Source organism: Triticum aestivum, chromosome 1D, assembly GCF_018294505.1.
Source record: "Triticum aestivum cultivar Chinese Spring chromosome 1D, IWGSC CS RefSeq v2.1, whole genome shotgun sequence".
Classification (NCBI taxonomy): Eukaryota; Viridiplantae; Streptophyta; class Magnoliopsida; order Poales; family Poaceae; genus Triticum; species Triticum aestivum.
In genome coordinates this window covers 356,835,366-356,855,811 of record NC_057796.1, presented here as the reverse complement: position 1 = coordinate 356,855,811, position 20,446 = coordinate 356,835,366, and the positions used below count along the sequence as shown (strand labels likewise).

At 38.8% G+C, this 20,446-nt stretch overlaps 1 long non-coding RNA gene across 18 annotated transcripts; it reads right to left on the bottom strand.

Annotated features, from left to right (window-relative positions):
• Positions 1-6,878: 6,878 nt before the first annotated feature.
• On the bottom strand, positions 6,879-11,603 carry LOC123182039 (uncharacterized). 18 transcript variants are annotated; one of them, XR_006491979.1, is made up of 8 exons: positions 11,359-11,603; positions 10,878-11,260; positions 10,202-10,281; positions 9,679-9,868; positions 9,432-9,558; positions 9,051-9,123; positions 8,216-8,445; positions 6,886-8,128 (listed from the first exon to the last, which is right to left on the bottom strand). It is a non-coding gene; the product is annotated as an uncharacterized lncRNA (long non-coding RNA). The 18 variants fall into 18 exon arrangements; XR_006491982.1 differs by having other exon boundaries at positions 6,887-8,128; positions 9,679-9,762; XR_006491983.1 differs by having other exon boundaries at positions 6,882-8,128; positions 8,216-8,341; positions 8,433-8,516; positions 9,432-10,281.
• Positions 11,604-20,446: the final 8,843 nt, after the last annotated feature.

Below are 20,446 nucleotides of genomic sequence, written 5' to 3'. Positions count from 1 at the left end.
TATGTCGGATGCGATTATTCATGCAACAGTTATAACATAGGGTGACACAGAACTAGCTCCAATTCATCAATGTAATGTAGGCATGTATTCCGAATATAGTCATACGTGCTTATGGAAAAGAACTTGCATGACATCTTTTGTCCTACCCTCCCGTGGCAGCGGGGTCCTGGCGGAAACTAAGGGATATTAAGGCCTCCTTTTAATAGAGTACCGGACCAAAGCATTAACACATAGTGAATACATGAACTCCTCAAACTACGGTCATCACCGGGAGTGGTCCCGATTATTGTCACTTCGGGGTTGCCGGATCATAACACATAGTAGGTGACTATAGACTTGCAACATACGACCAAGAACTCACATATATTCATGAAAACATAATAGGTTCAGATCTGAAATCATGGCACTCGGGCCCTAGTGACAAGCATTAAGCATAGCAAAGTCATAGCAACATCAATCTCAGAACATAGTGGATACTAGGGATCAAACCCTAACAAAACTAACTCGATTACATGATAAATCTCATCCAACCCATCACCGTCCAGCAAGCCTACGATGGAATTACTCACGCACGGCGGTGAGCATCATGAAATTGGTGATGGAGGATGGTTGATGATGACGATGGCGACGGATTCCCCTCTCCGGAGCCCCGAACGGACTCCAGATCAGCCCTCCCGAGAGGGTTTAGGGCTTGGCGGTGGCTCCGTATCGTAAAACATGATGAATCCTTCTCTCTGATTTTTTCTCCCCGAACATGAATATATCGAGTTAGAGTTGAGGTCAGTGGAGCTCCTGGGGGCCCACGAGGCAGGGGCGTGCCCAGGGGGGCAGGCGCGCCCCCACCCTCGTGGAAAGGGTGTGGGCCCCCTGGCCTTGATTCTTTCACTGGTATTTTTTATTATTTCCAAAAATAATCTCCGTGAAGTTTCAGGTCATTCCGAGAACTTTTGTTTCTGCACAAAGATAACACCATGGCAATTCTGCTGAAAACAGCGTCAGTCGGGGTTAGTTCCATTCAAATCATGCAAGTTAGAGTCCAAAACGAGGGCAAAAGTGTTTGGAAAAGTAGATACGACGGAGATGTATCAACTCCCCCAAGCTTAAACCTTTGCTTGTCCTCAAGCAATTAAGTTGATAAACTGAAAGTGATAAAGAAAAACTTTTACAAACTCTGTTTACTCTTGTTGTTGTAAATATGTAAAGCCAACATTCAAGTTTTCAGCAAAGATTATGAACTAACCATATTCACAATAACTCTTAGGTCTCATGTTTACTCATATCAATGGCATAATTAACTAGCGAGCAATAATAATAAATCTCGGATGACAACACTTTCTCAAAACAATCATGATATGATATAACAAGATGGTATCTCGCTAGCCCTTTCTGAGACCGCAAAACATAAATGCAGAGCACCTTTAAAGATCAAGGACTGACTAGACATTGTAATTCATGGTAAAAGAGATCCAGTCATAGTCATACCCAATATAAATTAACAGTAATGGATGCAAATGACAGCGGTGCTCTCCAGCTGGTGCTTTTTAATAAGAGGGTGATGACTCAACATAAAAGTAAATAGATAGGCCCTTCGCAGAGGGAAGCAGGGATTTGTAGAGGTGCCAGAGCTCAGTTTTAAAATAGAGATAAATAATATTTTGAGCGGCATACTTTCATTGTCAACATAACAACCAAGAAATGGCGATATCTTCCATGCTACACACATTATAGGCGGTTCCCAAACAGAATGGTAAAGTTTATACTCCCCCTCCACCAACAAGCATCAATCCATGGCTTGCTCGAAACAACGAGTGCCTCCAACTAGCAACAGCCCCGGGGGAGTTTTGTTTGTAATTATTTTGATTTGATTTGCATAAAGCATGGGACTGGGCATCCCGGTGACCAGCCATTTTCTCGTGAGTGAGGAGCGGAGTCCACTCCTCTTGAGAATAACCCGCCTAACATGGAAGATACAGACAGCCCTGGTTGATACATGAGCTATTCGAGCATACAAAACAGAATTTCATTTGAAGGTTTAGAGTTTGGCACATACAAATTTACTTGGAACGGCAGGTACATACCGCATATAGGAAGGTATAGTGGACTCATATGGCATAACTTTGGGGTTTAAGGAATTGGATGCACAAGAAGTATTCCCGCTTAGTACAAGTGAAGGCTAGCAAAAGACTGGGAAGCGACCAACTAGAGAGCGACAACAGTCATGAACATGCATTAAAATTAATGAACATTGAGTGCAAGCATGAGTAGGATATAATCCACCATGAACATAAATATCGTGAAGGCCATGTTGGTTTGTTTCAACTACATGTGTGAACATGTGCCAAGTCAAGTCACTTGAATCATTCAAAGGAGGATACCACCCCATCATACCACATCACAACCATTTTAATAGCATGTTGGCACGCAAAGTAAACCATTATAAACTCCTAGCTAATTAAGCATGGCATAAGCAACTATAATCTCTAATTGTCATTGCAAACATGTTTATTCATAATAAGCTGAATCAGGAATGATGAACTAATCATATTTACAAAAACAAGAGAGGTCGAGTTCATACCAGCTTCTCTCATCTCAATCAGTCCATCATATATCGTCATAATTGCCTTTCACTTGCAAGACCGAACGATGTGAATAATAATAATAGTGCACGTGCATTGGACTAAGCTGAAATCTGCAAGCATTCAATAAACAGGAGAAGACAAGGGAATACAGGCTCTTGGTTAAATCAACAATAAAGCATATAAGAGCCACTTCAACATTTTCATTATGGTCTTCTCCTGTCGACCCCCAAAGGAAAGAAAAGAAATAAAAACTATTTACACGGGAAAGCTCCCAACAAGCAAAAGAAGAACAGGAAATATTTTTGGGTTTTCTTTTTAGTTACTACTATTACAAGCAAGAAAGCAAACTAGCTAGACGCTACAACTAATTTTTTTGGTTTTTCTTAAGGTTTTTCAAACACACAAGAAGAAAGCAAGAAAAAGAAAATAAACTAGCATGGATATTACAGTGAAAAAGTATGAGCACCGACAACTAGCATGAGTGTGTGAATATAAATGTAATGTCGGTGAGAGATACGTACTCCCCCAAGCTTAGGCTTTTGGCCTAAGTTGGTCTATTGCCACAGCTGGCCTCGCGGATATCCAAAGTTATAGTTGGGGTCGTACTGAGATGCAGGAGTTATTGCATCGTGGGCTGCAGCTTGGAGGCGAGCTATCTCGGCCCTCCTCTCATACTCGTTCACCTCCTCCCTGGTTATGAAATATCTCCCCTTTGCCTGAAAGTCAAAGAAAGTATAAGCAGGGAGAGCGACGTGATAGGTGCGTCGTCTGTCAAAGATTAATCGGTACTGGAGGAACTGATTGTTCCTCTCGATAAAACGATGACGAACCATAGCCTCATAATCTAAATAAGCAGGAGGCAACTCAATATCATCCTCACGTATGGCTACACCAAGAAAATTAGCTAAACGGGTTGCATAAATTCCACCAAAGAAATCTCCATTAAATCTATTATTATGCAACCTACGTGCAACAATGGCTCCCAAATTATAATGTTTATCTCATAATACAGCACTCCTAAGAACAATGAGGTCAGGGACACACATGTGACATGTTTCATCCTTACCACGTGATGATGAAAATTCAAACCTCCTCACAAAGGAATTAGTGAGATAGTGGTACTGACGGCACTTATCTACCTCGAAGCTCACAAGATCAGCGTTATGCACATATGCGTTAAATTCTTCCTTGATTCCCGCTCGATCCATGAAGTCCTCTGAAGGCCATTCACAAGCCCGCACTTGAGCGTCCCTTGGTGGTTCATCGTCGGCATCGCGCATTGCAAGCCTGGGTCCTTGCTTCCTTGAAGGGCCACCTTGGTACATTTTCCTAAACATATTTCTTCCTGTGAAAAATTTCTGAAAATTTAGTAACTTCAGATAAAAGTGAACCAAACTCGACAAAATTGATAGCAACTACTCCCATAAGTGCCTAGAGACTATATCATGCATTAGAACTACTTGGAACCATATAAATTTGACATGCAAGCTCAAGAACATGGTCACCTAGGCAGCACAAATTTGCAATGAATAAAGCACTAGAACAAAAACTAATTGGACCATTGGAGGAGTCACATACCAAGGAACAATCCCCCAAAGCAGTTTTGTGAGAGGTGCTTTGAGCAAGGAGATCGAAAATCGCAGCAAAATGAGCTAGAACTCGTGCTTGAGCTGGTTGGTGATTTTTTTGGGAGGAAGAAGGAGTGTGTGGGTGCAGGAATAAGTGGAGGGGAGCCACCATGGGCCCATGAGGCAGGGGGCGCGCCTAGGGGGGTGGGCGCGCCCTGGACCCTCGTGGCCAGGTGCTTGCTCCCCCTGATGTGTTCTCAGTGCCAGATATTCTCAAATATTCCAAAAAAAATCATATTTCAATTTCGGGGCATTTGGAGAACTTTTATTTTCGGAGTATTTTTTATTGCACGGATAATTCAGAAAACAGACAGAGAATACTATTTTTACTTTATTTAATCTAAATAACAGAAGGTAAAAGGAGGGTACAGAAGGTTGTGCCTTCTAACTTCATCCATCTCATGCTCATCAAAAGAAATCCACTAACAAGGTTGATCAAGTCTTGTTAACAAACTCATTCCGAATCGCATGAAACCGGAGAATTTTCGAATAGCACTAGGTTACCTCAACGGGGATATGCACGTCCCCAATAATAAGAATATCATATTTCTTCTTGACGGTAGGTAGAGGAAATTCAAAACCTCCAAAAATAATCGATGGAATTTTTTCAATAGAGTTTATACTATGAACTTGAGGTTGTTTCCTCGGAAAGTGTACCGTATGCTCATTACCATTAATATGAAAAGTGACATTGCCTTTGTTGCAATCAATAACAGCCCCTGCAGTATTCAAAAAGGGTTTTCCAAGAATAATAGACATACTATCATCCTCGGGAATATCAAGAATAACAAAGTCCGTTAAAATAGTGACATTTGCAACCACAACAGGCACATCCTCACAAATACCGACAGGTATAGCAGTTGATTTATCAGCCATTTGCAAAGATATTTCAGTAGGTGTCAACTTATTCAAATCAAGTCTACGATATAAAGAGAGAGGCATAACACTAACACCGGCTCCAAGATCACATAAAGCAGTTCTAACATAGTTTCTTTTAATGGAGCATGGTATAGTTGGTACCCCTGGATCTCCAAGTTTCTTTGGTATCCACCCTTAAAAGTATAATTAGCAAGCATGGTGGAAATTTCAGCTTCCGGTATCTTTCTTTTATTTGTAATAATTTCTTTCATATACTTAGCATAAGGATTCATTTTAAGCATATCAGTCAAACGCATACGCAAAAAGATAGGTCTAATCATTTCAGCAAAGCGCTCAAAATCCTCATCATCCTTTTTCTTGGATGGTTTGGGAGGAAAAGGCATGGGTTTCTGTACCCATGGTTCTCTTTCTTTACCGTGCTTCCTAGCAACGAAGTCTCTCTTATCATAACGTTGATTCTTCGATTGTGGGTTATCAAGATCAACAAGAGGTTCAATCTCTACATCATTGTTATTGCTAGGTTGAGCATCAACATGAACATCATCATTAACGTTATCACTAGGTTTATGTTCATTACCAGATTGTGTTTCAGCATCAGAGATAGAAATATCATTGGGATTCTCAGGTGTGTCTACAATAGGTTCACTAGAAGCATGCAAAGTCCTATCATTTTTCTTTTTCTTCCTCTTAGAAGGACTAGGTGCATCTACATTAGTTCTCTGAGAATCTTGCCCAATTCTCTTAGGGTGGCCCTTAGGATACAAAGGTTCCTGAGTCATTTTACTCCCTCTAGTCATAACTCTAACAGCATTATCATTCTTCTTACTATTTGAGCAAATCATTTTGAGCTTTAAGCACTTGTTCTACTTGAGTGGTAACCATAGAAGCATGTTTACTAATGAGTTTGAGTTCACATTTAACTCTAGACATATAATCACTCAAGTGCTCAATCATATAAGCATTGCGTTTCAATTGTCTACCAACATAAGCATTGAAGTTTTCTTGTTTGACAATAAAATTATCAAATTCATCTAAGCATTGGCTAGCAAACTTATAACAAGAAATATCACCTTCATCAAATCTATAGAGAGAATTTACCTTTACTACCTGTGTCGGGTTATCAAGACCATGTATTTCTTCAACAGGCGGCAAATTAAGACCGTGTATTTCTTCAATATGCGGTAAATTCTTAACATCATCAGCTTTAATACATTTTTCTTTCATAGATTTGTTTGCCTCTTGCATATCTTCAGGACTGAGAAATAGAATACCCCTTTTCTTCGGAGTTGGCTTAGGAGTTGGTTCAGGAAGTGTCCAATTATTTTCACTAGTTGTCAACCCGTGCAGATGCACGGGCTAGCCGCTCTAGGTTACACTTAAGCACAATAAAGCTTATATTATTATAATTAAATATTATATTTGCAAAGTTATTCTGAATTTAAATACATCATGAAAATTTTGGATTATAAATATAAAATAATATATTTTGGGGGGATGTATATCATTGAGAAATGTTGTTAGATAAGAGAAGAGGCTGAAAAAAATCATTAGATGTAATGTGCCGCTTTAAAGTTGATGTTGGCACAACTGCAAGGTAAGCATGTAGAGATTATATATGACATATATAGTTGCCAAGTTACCAACTTAAAGTGTTCATGCACCCTTGCCTACCATGATGCTTTCTTCTAGGTAACGATTTCTATTGGCTTAATCTCCACATTACAGTTTTATGAGGTACAAAATTTGGAGGAACCAAACTGTTTATTTCATAACTGTTTTTCTATGACAACAATGTACGTGAAAGGAAAGATAGTGAGAGGCAAGATTATATGGATTTGGTTTGTAGCTTAGGAAAATGTTGTTGATAAAGTGCATGCAAGTAATTAAGAATGGGTGAAATCTCATCAACTGTGCTCATTAAAGCGTATATGAAAAATGTAAATTTGAGTTAACAATAGGAAGGCAGACGGGTGAGAATAACATATTATGCCAAGGACGATAGTGATTCTGTTGTCGAGTACAACAACAAAACCATAATTACACCCACGAACAAAATAGACTGATAAACCAATGTGTTGGTATACATCATGTTTGGTAAGCAGCAGCTTTGCATGTTTGGTTTAGCATGCATTGATCATGTTCTGCGGATGACATGTTGGATGCAGCAAAATCTGGGTAGCAAAGAAGAAATAAGCCAGGGATACTTACATTTTCTTGCTTGTTACTCCCTCCATTCCTTGATATAAGGTGTATAGATCTTTGAGAAAAAAATCTGAAATATAAGGTGTATTGCATTGCATCACTTGTTTGGATATTTTTTTTAGGGATTTGATTACATTTCCTTATATCAGGCAAGCTCCTCTATTTTCTCATGTCAATTAGTAGGCTGTAATCCCTCCCAAAATTTGTGAAATTTTCCCTCCACATGCGTTCTTTAATTTCCGCGCCAAAAACTATATGCCCTATATTTAGGAATGGAGGGAGTATTTAAAATCCCCTCAATTTTTTTCTTTTGCTCAGAATGCCATAAAAATGCATAGGACAAAAAAGGACATAAGTGAAAAACATAAGGGAATATAGATGTAGACCTTGGTCCAGCAATTTAATCTTGCTCCAGCAAGTCATATCACACAATGACGTTTCTCACATTCCTAAGTCCAGTTACTAAATAACATCAGGAAGCACAGGAAATTAATTGTTGATGCTAACTGGGATATATACTCCCTCCGTCTCAAAATAAGTGACTCAACTTTGTACTAACTTTATACTAAAGCTGGTACAAAGTTGAGTCACTTATTTTGGGATGGAAGGAGTATTACTTAGCGGCCTTGTCCCTTCCGGACTTGGGCAATCGCGGGCATGTGTTCTGTTCTTCTGTCCGGTAGATCTAGTAGCAAGCTTAGTCTAGCCAGCCTCGTTTGGTGCGTCCTCATGAATCAAAGGTGCTTTAATCCTTGTAGCGCGAAGAAGTCCTCCCAGAGCAACCTAAATGGTACTGTAGCAATTACTTGCTTCTTGCACAAACGTGCCAGACAGTACAAACTGCACAAAATTCTCTTCAAGAATCAAATATATATCCACTGAAAAGCAAATAAATTAAGAGCCAATACAAAACTGCTATTCTAGTACCTTACGCTGATCAATCCTTTCTTATCACCATGCTTTTTATGCTTCCGCAACCACATGTAAGCTCCATTGACAATCATCGCTCATCGGCATGAACTGGGCACTTCTCTGATAGACCTAACCACATTACTGCACTCATGAAGTGTAGCAATAAGAACATTGTGCGCCAATGCATCCTCTGGTTGGTGTCAACGCTGGCCAGCCAACCCGCGACTATTACCAGATAGATCGATCTGAAGAACATAAGCATCATAGATGATAGTCGTCAACCCGTCCATCTGCACGGCCTAGCATTTTACAACACCTAAAGATAAAGGTACTAAAATCATTTATTAGATACACAATGTTTACATACATAAACTACATTTATTATATCAGTCTCTTGAACCAATCGATTGGTAACATGCAAATTTTGGTATACTTAGGAAGAATGTATATTTTGTCATACTAAATGCTAAGAAAAATGATCCAAATTCAGAGGTACACAAAATCATAATTATAGTCATGAAAGAAAACACATGACATAAAAGGCATTTTTATCTCTTCCCAAAATAGGATAAAAAATTAGTGAACAATTAGACTTCACAATGGTTCATATATGAATACATTGTATGACACCTATGTCTTATTAGTGAAAAATTAGTGAACAATTAGACTTTACAAATATTACCTATGTCTTATAAGTTTGATACATGTGCCACCTAATAAATTTCCAAAAAGGAAACATGAGATATCCTATGATGGCGGCACCATCATGTATTTCATTCTAGTTTTCTAGTTTAGAGACAACCTAAGATTTGACTACTGATACGGAGAATCGCCTTAATAAGGAAATTACCAGGTGATACCATACGCATAAGAATTGTTCTTCGGAATTTCATCACCATATTAAGAAGTATTAAAGCAGAGGTCTGTAGAAAAAAATCAGCCATTAATGAGTGCGAGCACTACTAAGACAACTGTAGCACACGATAACGAACAATATATGTACAATCCGGTCACTTTGAAAAGTTAAAATGATTTACATAATATATTAGAGAATTGTGCCAGCTAGACTACTGATCATGAAGTAAAATATTTAGAGAAAGATCTTTACAAAAGCCAACTATTATCGGTACAAAATTTGGAAGGGTGGTCACCGAAAAGAAATTCCTTTCTAACCGAATACAATACTGATCAAATTAGACCATCGATAGTAACTTGCGTAAGATAATATTACCTACGACAAAATCACCGGATAGAGGGCTCCCTCAGTATTAATGTATTAATCCTCGCTCAAGAACACATAATTGAAGTATTGTAACGAATGCCCGAAATGAAAATTTATATATGTCAGCAAATACAAACTACAAAAGGGCATGTTATTAATACACCAAAGAATAATTTGAGCAAATTCGATCGTAGCAGTTCTGAACATGCAAGATTAGCATCACAAATCATAGCTTCTATAACATCAGAGACCGTACCTTTGGCAGTGTGTCAGTTTCTCATTCCAGCACACAAACATTGTCATGTACCAGCTGTTTGTAGAGCTCCATCCGAATGAGAATCTGCATCTTCTTTAGTTATTATTTCTCTTAACAGTTAGGATAGCGTTATAACTAAGTGGATGAGTTGTTAGATTTTTAGCTGGTGATGTCTCTTATTAGATTTAACCTGGAATCAAAAAAAATCTAGAAGTTACTGATCTGTTGGCTTTCCTTCAACAACTTTTTAATTAGAAGGAGCTCCTAACATAGAGGATCTACAAACATAAAGTCTATGTCATGGCATATGGATTTGCTATTAACTTATTGTTGTGTATATATGTTTGCGCCAAATCAAAATCAAATGGAAGCATTGTACATCATTATTCCAAGGAAATAAGGTAAGAGCATGCATCTTCATTCTTCAACCAGAGAGTTATGCTCGGTGTTCAGTGCATATTAAAATTTAGTGCTACAATTGATATTCCTCCAGATTATGCTTTCTCATACAGCAAATTGGCACCTCATCTCCATAGGAGCTGTGAAATCTTTACTTTGGTCTCTCTTTCCCCTGTTTGCAAATCAATTTATGTTTCACCCCATCTGCACAGTAGAAGTAAAGGGACACGATTAGCCGATGATATTCAACTCGACATAAACTCTGTTTGCACCTACAGATGACATCGACTACTCTGTATGCACCTATAGATGACAGAGACTACTCTGTATGCACTTGACATTAACTTTCCTATAAAATAAATATACACATATAGCAATACTTACATCCTTTTAATATGTAATACACAGATATCAAATATCGGACAGTTGCTGATGTTACTATAAAAACACGACTGAAAGAATCTACATCAGTTTTGTTGAGCTTCTCACCCAGTAGTCTAAAATTAAATTTTCTATCCCAGTATATTCCAAGAGTTTTAACTGTTAGCAACCACGGTATTTGTACTCATTTACTTCCTTTTGATATACTCACTCAATCTGAATCACAGTATCTTCAATCTTTGAGATCCCATCAATTGTCTATTTTTCCTCAAACGCTTTGCTAACTTGCATTGACCAGCTTATCACCGTATTAGTTGTACATATATTCCACTTCCATGTGGTGGAGAATAGAAGATAAATGTGGCAGCGGAAGATCTATACATTAATAGAAAGATATGATTGCACCAATGAATACTAACCTGTCTGACATCCTAGCTCGCTTTTATGCATGCATCCATGACGTACATGGTGTATATATATGCTACGACATGGATCTGATCATGTAGTCTGCGATCGAAGCAGCTTCTTGAATGCCACGCGTACTGAGCTACAGGCGATGGGTTACTCCCGCTTCTCCAACATCTCTTGTGCGACGGAGATATGTGGCCGGGGAAACCTGGCTAGGACGTTAGACGACTTGTGACTCCCGAGGTAATCGTATATAGTCAAGAGATATTAATTATAGGTACACCTGATGGTCATAGTTGTGCTCCGATCCGATCTCCGTAAGGCATCCAGAAATTGTACTTTAAAAGATTGAGGGTTTGATCCAAATCGTGATTAGGAGGAATCTGAGAACAACCTGGTCAAAATAGAGATGCAAAACAATTAAATTCGAATCTAAATTAAAATATTGGATGACGAAATAGCAAAAAATACAAAATAGATTTAGGAACGAACCTGATCTAGATCAGGAAAGCAAATTTGAGGCAGTAAGCCTCTTGACCACGCCAGATTTATGGCCCCGCTTGTTGTTCAGATCCATGGCCGCGCTTGCTTTGCATTAGTTTGGTTTCTAGGGTAGAGAGATTCGTGAGAGGAAAGAGTGGAGAGGAAGGGACCGTGGGCTAGATATTTGGTTTTCCATGGGGAGAGAGAGATGGACGGATGGAATACTTTCCATCGTGGGGAGAGAGAGAAAAAAGGAGGGACGGTAGAATACTTTCCATATTGAGATTAGAATCCGGTTCTTCTGGCATCTATTGGTTTTTCTTTTGTTAGCTAATCTAAACCGTTATAATTCGGTCCCATCTGATAAACGGCTTCTAATTTCTGATTAACGTGGTAATTACTTGGGAGTCTGTAATTAGTATAGGTATATATAGAGGTATAGATTAGTCAACATATTATTCAATAGCAATTCAGGTTGATCAACTGTTCTTTCCCTGAAAACACAACAAGCACAACTATCCAGGTGGTCTCTGAAAGCATCGGTTAGTTCATTATAAAAGATATCATGTATTTCATTTTTCTTGAGACGATGATCAGGCAAAGCATTAAGTAATTGGAGAAGCCTCCCCCAAGCTTGTGGGAGACTCTCTTCTTCAATTTGCACAAAATTATATATTTCCCTTAAAGCAGCTTGTTTCTTATGAGCGGGGAAATATTTAGCAGAGAAGTAATAAATCATATCCTGGGGACTACGCACACAACCAGGATCAAGAGAATTAAACCATATCTTAGCATCACCCTTTAATGAGAACGTAAATAACTTAAGGATATAGTAGTAGCGAGTTTTCTCATCATTAGTGAACAGGGTGGCTATATCATTTAATTTAGTAAGATGTGCCACAACAGTTTCTGATTCATAGCCATAGAAAGGATCAGATTCAACCAAAGTAATTATCTCAGTATCAACAGAAAAATCATAATCCTTATCGGTAACAAAGATAGGTGAAGTAGCAAAAGCAGGGTCATATTTCATTCTGGATGGGTCATATTTCATTCTAGCATTCAGAGATTTTTCTTTCAACTTAGCTAATAATTTCTTAAGATCACTTCTATCATTGCAAGCAAGGAAGTCTCTAGCAGTTTGTTCATCCATAACATAACCCTCAGGCACAACAGGCAATTCATATCTAGGGCGAGAATCTTCATCATCACTTTCATCAACATTATCAGTTTCAATAATTTCATTCTCTCTAGCCCTAGCAAGTTGTTCATCCAGAAATTCACCTAGTGGCACGGTATTATCAAGCATAGAAGTAGTTTCGTCATAAGTATCATGCATAGCAGAAGTGGCATCATCAATAACATGCGACATATCAAAATTAACAGCAGAAGCAGGTTTAGGTGTCGCAAACTTACTCAAAACAGAAGGTGAATCAAGTGCAGAGCTAGATGGCAGTTCCTTACCTCCCCTCGTAGTTGAGGGATAAATTTCGGTTTTCTCGTCTTTCAAGTTCCTCATAGTGACCAGCAGATATAAATCTCAAGTGACTCAAAGAATAGAGCTATGCTCCCCGGCAACGGCGCCAGAAAATAGTCTTGATAACCCACAAGTATAGGGGATCGCAACAGTTTTCCAGGGCAGAGTATTCAACCCAAATTTATTGATTCGACACAAGGGGAGCCAAAGAATATTCGCAAGTATTAGTAGTTGAGTTGTCAATTCAACCACACCTGGATAACTTAGTATCTGCAGCAAAGTATTTAGTAGCAAAGTAGTATGATAATAACGGTAACAGTAGCAAAAGTAATTTTTTTGGGTTTTGTAGTGATTGTAACGGTAGCAACGGTAAAGTAAATAAGCAAAGAGCAATATGTGAAAAGCTCGTAGGCATTGGATCGGTGATGGAGAATTATGTCGGATGCGATTATTCATGCAACAGTTATAACATAGGGTGTCACAGAACTAGCTTCAATTAATCAATGTAATGTAGGCATGTATTCCGAATATAGTCTGCTACTCTTGAGCACTGCGTTGGTTTTCCCTTGAAGAGGAAAGGGTGATGCAGCAAAGTAGCGTAAGTATTTCCCTCAGTTTTTGAGAACCAAGGTATCAATCCAGTAGGAGGCTACGCGCGAGTCCCTCGCACCTACACAAAACAAATAAATCCTCGCAACCAATGCGATAAGGGGTTGTCAATCCCTTCACGGTCACTTACGAGAGTGAGATCTGATAGATATGATAGGATAATATTTTTGGTATTTTTGTGATAAAGATGCAAAGTAAAATAAAAGCAAAGTAAAAAAGCAAAGGAAATAACTAAGTGTTGGAAGATTGATATGATGAAGATAGACCCGGGGGCCACAGGTTTCACTAGTGGCTTCTCTCAAGAGCATACGTATTTTACGGTGGGTGAACAAATTACTGTTGAGCAATTGACAGAATTGAGCATAGTTATGAGAATATCTAGGTATGATCATGTATATAGGCATCACGTCCGAGACAAGTAGACCGACTCCTGCCTGCATCTACTACTATTACTCCACTCATCGACCGCTATCCAGCATGCATCTAGAGTATTAAGTTCATGAAAACAGAGTAACGCCTTAAGCAAGATGACATGATGTAGAGGGATAAATTCATGCAATATGATAAAAACCCCATCTTGTTATCCTCGATGGCAACAATACAATACGTGCCTTGCTGCCCCTACTGTCACTGGGAAAGGACACCGCAAGATTGAACCCAAAGCTAAGCACTTCTCCCATTGCAAGAAAGATCAATCTAGTAGGCCAAACCAAACTGATAATTCGAAGAGACTTGCAAAGATAACCAATCATACATAAAAGAATTCAGAAGATTCAAATATTGTTCATAGATAAACTTGATCATAAACCCACAATTCATCGGTCTCAACAAACACACCGCAAAAGAAGATTACATCGAATAGATCTCCACGAGAGAGGGGGAGAACATTGTATTGAGTTCAAAAAGAGAGAAGAAGTCATCTAGTTAATAACTATGGACCCGAAGGTCTGAGGTAAACTACTCACACTTCATCGGAGTGGCTATGATGTTGATGTAGAAGCCCTCCGTGATCGATGCCCCCTCCGGCGGAGCTCCGGAACAGGCCCCAAGATGGGATCTCGTGGGTACAGAAGGTTGCGGCGGTGGAATTAGGTTTTTGCCTCCGTACCTGATCGTTTGGGGGTACGTAGGTATATATAGGAGGAAGGAGTACGTCGGTGGAGCAACAGGGGGCCCACGAGGGTGGAGGGCGCGCCCTGGGGGGTAGGCGCGCCCCTACCTCGTGGCCTCCTCTTTTGTTTCTTGACGTAGGGTCCAAGTCTCCTGGATCTTGTTCCTTCCAAAAATCAGGTTCCCGAAGGTTTCATTCCGTTTGGACTCCGTTTGATATTCTTTTTCTGCGAAACTCTGAAATAGGCAAAAAAAACAGCAATTCTGGGCTGGGCCTCCGGTTAATAGGTAGTCCCAAAAATAATATAAAAGTGAATAATAAAGCCCAATAATGTCCAAAACAATAGATAATATAGCATGGAGCAATCAAAAATTATAGATACGTTGGAGACGTATCAACCATCCCCAAGCTTAATTCCTGCTCGTCCTCGAGTAGGTAAATGATAAAAACAGAATTTTTGATGCGGAGTGCTACTTGGCATAATTTCAATGTAATTCTTCTTAATTGTGGTATGAATATTCAGATCCGAAAGATTCAAGACAAAAGTTTAATATTGACATAAAAATAATAATACTTCAAGCATACTAACAAAGCAATTATGTCTTCTCAAAATAACATGGCCAAAGAAAGTTATCCCTACAAAATCATATAGTCTGGCTATGCTCTATCTTCACCACACAAAGTATTTAAATCATGCACAACCCCGATGACAAGCCAAGCAATTGTTTCATACTTTTGACGTTCTCAAACTTTTTGAATCTTCACGCAATACATGAGCGTGAGCCATGGACATAGCACTATATGTGGAATAGAATGGTGGTTGTGGAGAAGACAAAAAGGAGAAGATAGTCTCACATCAACTAGGCGTATCAACGGGCTATGGAGATGCCCATCAATAGATATCAATGTGAGTGAGTAGGGATTGCCATGCAACGGATGCACTAGAGCTATAAGTATATGAAAGCTCAACAAAAGAAACTAAGTGGGTGTGCATCCAACTCGCTTGCTCACGAAGACCTAGGGCATTTTGAGGAAGCCCATCATTGGAATATACAAGCCAAGTTCTATAATGAAAAATGCCCACTAGTATATGAAAGTGACAAAATGAGAGACTCTCTATCATGAAGATCATGGTGCTACTTTGAAGCACAAGTGTGGTAAAAGGATAGTAACATTGTCCCTTCTCTCTTTTTCTCTCATTTTTTTAATTTGGACCTTCTCTTTTTTTATGGCCTCTTTTTTATTATTTTTATTATTTTTCGTCCGGAGTCTCATCCCGACTTGTGGGGGAATCATAGTCTCCATCATCCTTTTCCTCACTTGGGACAATGCTCTAAAAATGAAGATCATCACACTTTTATTTTCTTACAATTCAACAATTACAACTCGATACTTAGAACAAAATATGACTCTATATGAATGCCTCCGGCGGTGTACCGGGATATGCAATGAATCAAGAGTGACATGTATGAAAGAATTATGAACGGTGGCTTTGCCACAAGTACGATGTCAACTACATGATCATGCAAAGCAATATGACAATGATGGAGCGTGTCATAGTAAACGGAACGGTGGAAAGTTGCATGGCAATATATCTCGGAATGGCTATGGAAATGCCATGATAGGTAGGTATGGTGGCTGTTTTGAGGAAGGTTTATGGTGGGTGTATGATACCGGCGAAAAGTGCGTGGTATTAGAGAGGCTAGCAATGGTGGAAGGAAGAAGGGTGTGTATAATCCATGGACTCAACATTAGTCATAAAGAACTCATATACTTATTGCAAAAATCTACAAGTTATCAAAGCAAAGTATTACACGCATGCTCCTAGGGGATAGATTGGTAGGAAAAGACCATCGCTCGTCCCCGACCGCCACTCATAAGGAAGACAATTAATAAATAAATCATGCTCTGACTTCATCACATAACGGTTCACCATACGTGCATGCTACGGGAATCACAAGCTTTAACACAAGTATTTCTCAAATTCACAACTACTCAACTAGCATGACTCTAATATCACCATCTTTATATCTCAAAACAATTATCAAGCATCAAACTTTTCTTAGTATTCAACACACTCATAAGAAAGTTTTTACTGATCTTGAATACCAAGCATACTAGAATTATTTAAGCAAATTACCATGCTATATAAGACTCTCAAAATAATCTAAGTGAAGCATGAGAGATCAATAGTTTCTATAAAACAAATCCACCACCGTGCTCTAAAATATATAAGTGAAGCACTAGAGCAAAACTATATAACTCAAAAGATATAAGCGAAGCACATAGAGTATTCTAACAAATTCCAAATCATGTATGGCTCTCTCAAAAGGTGTGTACAGCAAGGATGATTGTGGTAAAATAAAAATCAAAGACTCATATCATACAAGACCGCTCCAAGCAAAACACATATCATGTGGTGAATAAAAATATAGCTTCAAGTAAAGTTACCGATGGAAGTAGACGAAAGAGGGGATGCCTTCCGGGGCATCCCCAAGCTTTGGCTTTATGGTGTCCTTAGATTATCTTGGGGGTGCCATGGTAATCCCCAAGCTTAGGCTCTTGCCACTCCTTGTTCCATAGTCCATCAAATCTTTCACCCAAAACTTGAAAACTTCACAACACAAAACTTAACAGAAAATCTCGTGAGCTCCGTTAGCGAAAGAAAACAAAAGACCACTTCAAGGTACTGTAATGAACTCATTATTTATTTATATTGGTGTTAAACCTACTGTATTCCAACTTCTCTATGGTTTATAGACTATTTTACTAGCCATAGATTCATCAAAATAAGCAAACAACACACGAAAAACAGAATCTGTCAAAAACAGAACAGTCTGTAGTAATCTGTAACTAATGCAAACTTCTGGAACTCCAAAACATCAGCCAAAATAGGATGACCTAGAAAATTTGTTTATTGATCAGCAGCAATTGGAATCAGTATTTTATCACGTTCTGGTGATTTTTAACAATTATTTTCGTGAACAGAAAGTTTCTGGAAATTTCTGCAAGATCAAATAACTATCATCCAAGAAGATCCTATAGGTTTAACTTGGCACAAACACTAATTAAAACATAAAAACACATCTAACCAGAGGCTAGAACAAATATTTATTGAATAACAGCAAGGAAAAATATTGGGTTGTCTCCCAACAAGTGCTTTTCTTTAAAGCCTTTTAGCTAGGCATTGATATTTTTAATGATGCTCACATGAAAGACAAGAATTGAAGCACAAAGAGAGCATCATAAAACACGTAACAAACACATCTAAGTCTAACATACTTCCTATGCATAGGCATCTTATAGAAAAACAAATTATCATAGCAAGCAAAAACTAGCATATGCAAGGAAGCGGAAAGGAACAATAGCAATCTCAACATAACGAGAGGTAATTTAGTAACATGAAAATTTCTATAACCATATTTTCCTCTCTCATAATAATTACATGTAGGATCATAAGAAAATTCAACAATATAGCTATCACATAACATATTCTCAACACGATCCACATGCATGCGAAGTTGACACTCTTCCAAAATAGTGGGATTATCATTAACTAAAGTCATGATTTCTCCAAGCCCACTTTTATCAAAAATTTCATAAGATTGAATATTATCCAAATATGTGGGATCTAAAGTTGACACTCTTCCAAACCCACTTTCAATATTATTGCAAACACTATTATCAATCTTATATTCATCATGGGGCTTAAATAAATTTTCAAGATCATAAGAAGAATCTCCCCAATCATGATTATTGCAACAGGTAGTGGACATAGCAAAACTAGCATCCCCAAGCTTATGGTTTTGCATATTATTAGCATAATTTACATCAATAGAATTTATAATAAAATCATTGCAATCATGCTTTTTATTCAAAGATCTATCATGAATCACTTCATAAAGCACTTCATCACAATTTTTAGATCACGGATTTCAAGCAAAACCTTATAAAGATAATCTAGTGCATCCAAATCACTAGGAGTTGGTTCATCATAATTGGATCTCTTAAAAAGATTGGCAAGCGGATGAGGATCCATAGATATTAGCTTCTCTGTTTAGGAATAAATACTCAACTATTTCAACCAAACGAACAAATGAGCCAAGTAAGACATCAAAGCAAATGAAAAGACGAATGGAAAAAGGGCGAATAAAACGGCAAGGGTGAAGTGGGGGAGAGGAAAACGAGAGGCAAATGGCGAATAATGTAATGCGGGAGATAAGGGTTTGTGATGGGTACTTGGTATGTTGACTTTTGCATAGACCTCCCCGGCAACGGCGCAAGAAATCCTTCTTGCTACCTCTTGAGCACTGCGTTGGTTTTCCCTTGAAGAGGAAAGGGTGATGCAGCAAAGTAGCGTAAGTATTTCCCTCAGTTTTTGAGAACCAAGGTATCAATCCAGTAGGAGGCTACGCGCAAGTCCCTCGCACCTACACAAAACAAATAAATCCTCGCAACCAACGCGATAAGGGGTTGTCAATCCCTTCACGGTCACTTACGAGAGTGAGATCTGATAGATATGATAGGATAATATTTTTGGTATTTTTGTGATAAAGATGCAAAGTAAAATAAAAGCAAAGTAAAAAGCAAAGGAAATAACTAAGTGTTGGAAGATTAATATGATGAAGATAGACCCGGGGGCCATAGGTTTCACTAGTGGCTTCTCTCAAGAGCATAAGTATTTTACGGTGGGTGAACAAATTACTGTTGAGCAATTGACCGAACTGAGCATAGTTATGAGAATATCTAGGTATGATCATGTATATAGGCATCACGTCCGAGAAAAGTAGACCGACTCCTGCCTGCATCTACTACTATTACTCCACTCATCGACCGCTATCCAGCATGCATCTAGAGTATTAAGTTCATGAAAACAGAGTAACGCCTTAAGCAAGATGACATGATGTAGAGGAATAAATTCATGCAATATGATAAAAACCCCATCTTGTTATCTTCGATGGCAACAATACAATACGTGCCTTGCTGCCCCTACTGTCACTGGGAAAGGACACCGCAAGATTGAACCCAAAGCTAAGCACTTCTCCCATTGCAAGAAAGATCAATCTAGTAGGCCAAACCAAACTGATAATTCGAAGAGACTTGCAAAGATAACCAATCATACATAAAAGAATTCAGAAGATTCAAATATTGTTCATAGATAAACTTGATCATAAACCCACAATTCATCGGTCTCAACAAACATACCGCAAAAGAAGATTACATCGAATAGATCTCCACGAGAGAGGGGGAGAACATTGTATTGAGATCCAAAAAGAGAGAAGAAGCCATCTAGCTAATAACTATGGACCCGAAGGCCTGAGGTAAACTACTCACACTTCATCGGAGGGGCTATGGTGTTGATGTAGAAGCCCTCCGGCGGTGGAATTATGTTTTTGGCTCTGTATCTGATCGTTTGGGGGTACGTAGGTATATATAGGAGGAAGGAGTACGTCGGTGGAGCAACAGGGGGCCCACGAGGGTGGAGGGCGCGCCCTGGGGGGGTAGGCGCGCCCCCCTACCTCGTGGCCTCCTCTCTTGTTTCTCGACGTAGGGTCCAAGTCTCCTGGATCTTGTTCGTTCCAAAAATCACGTTCCCGAAGGTTTCATTCCGTTTGGACTCCGTTTGATATTCTTTTTCTACGAAACTCTGAAATAGGCAAAAAACAGCAATTCTGGGCTAGGCCTCTGGTTAATAGGTTAGTTCCAAAAATAATATAAAAGTGAATAATAAAGCCCAATAATGTCCAAAACAGTAGATAATATAGCATGGAGCAATCAAAAATTATAGATACGTTGGAGACGTATCATAGTCATATGTGCTTATGGAATAGAACTTGCATGACATCTTTTGTCCTACCCTCCCGTGGCAGCGGGGTCCTAGCGGAAACTAAGGGATATTA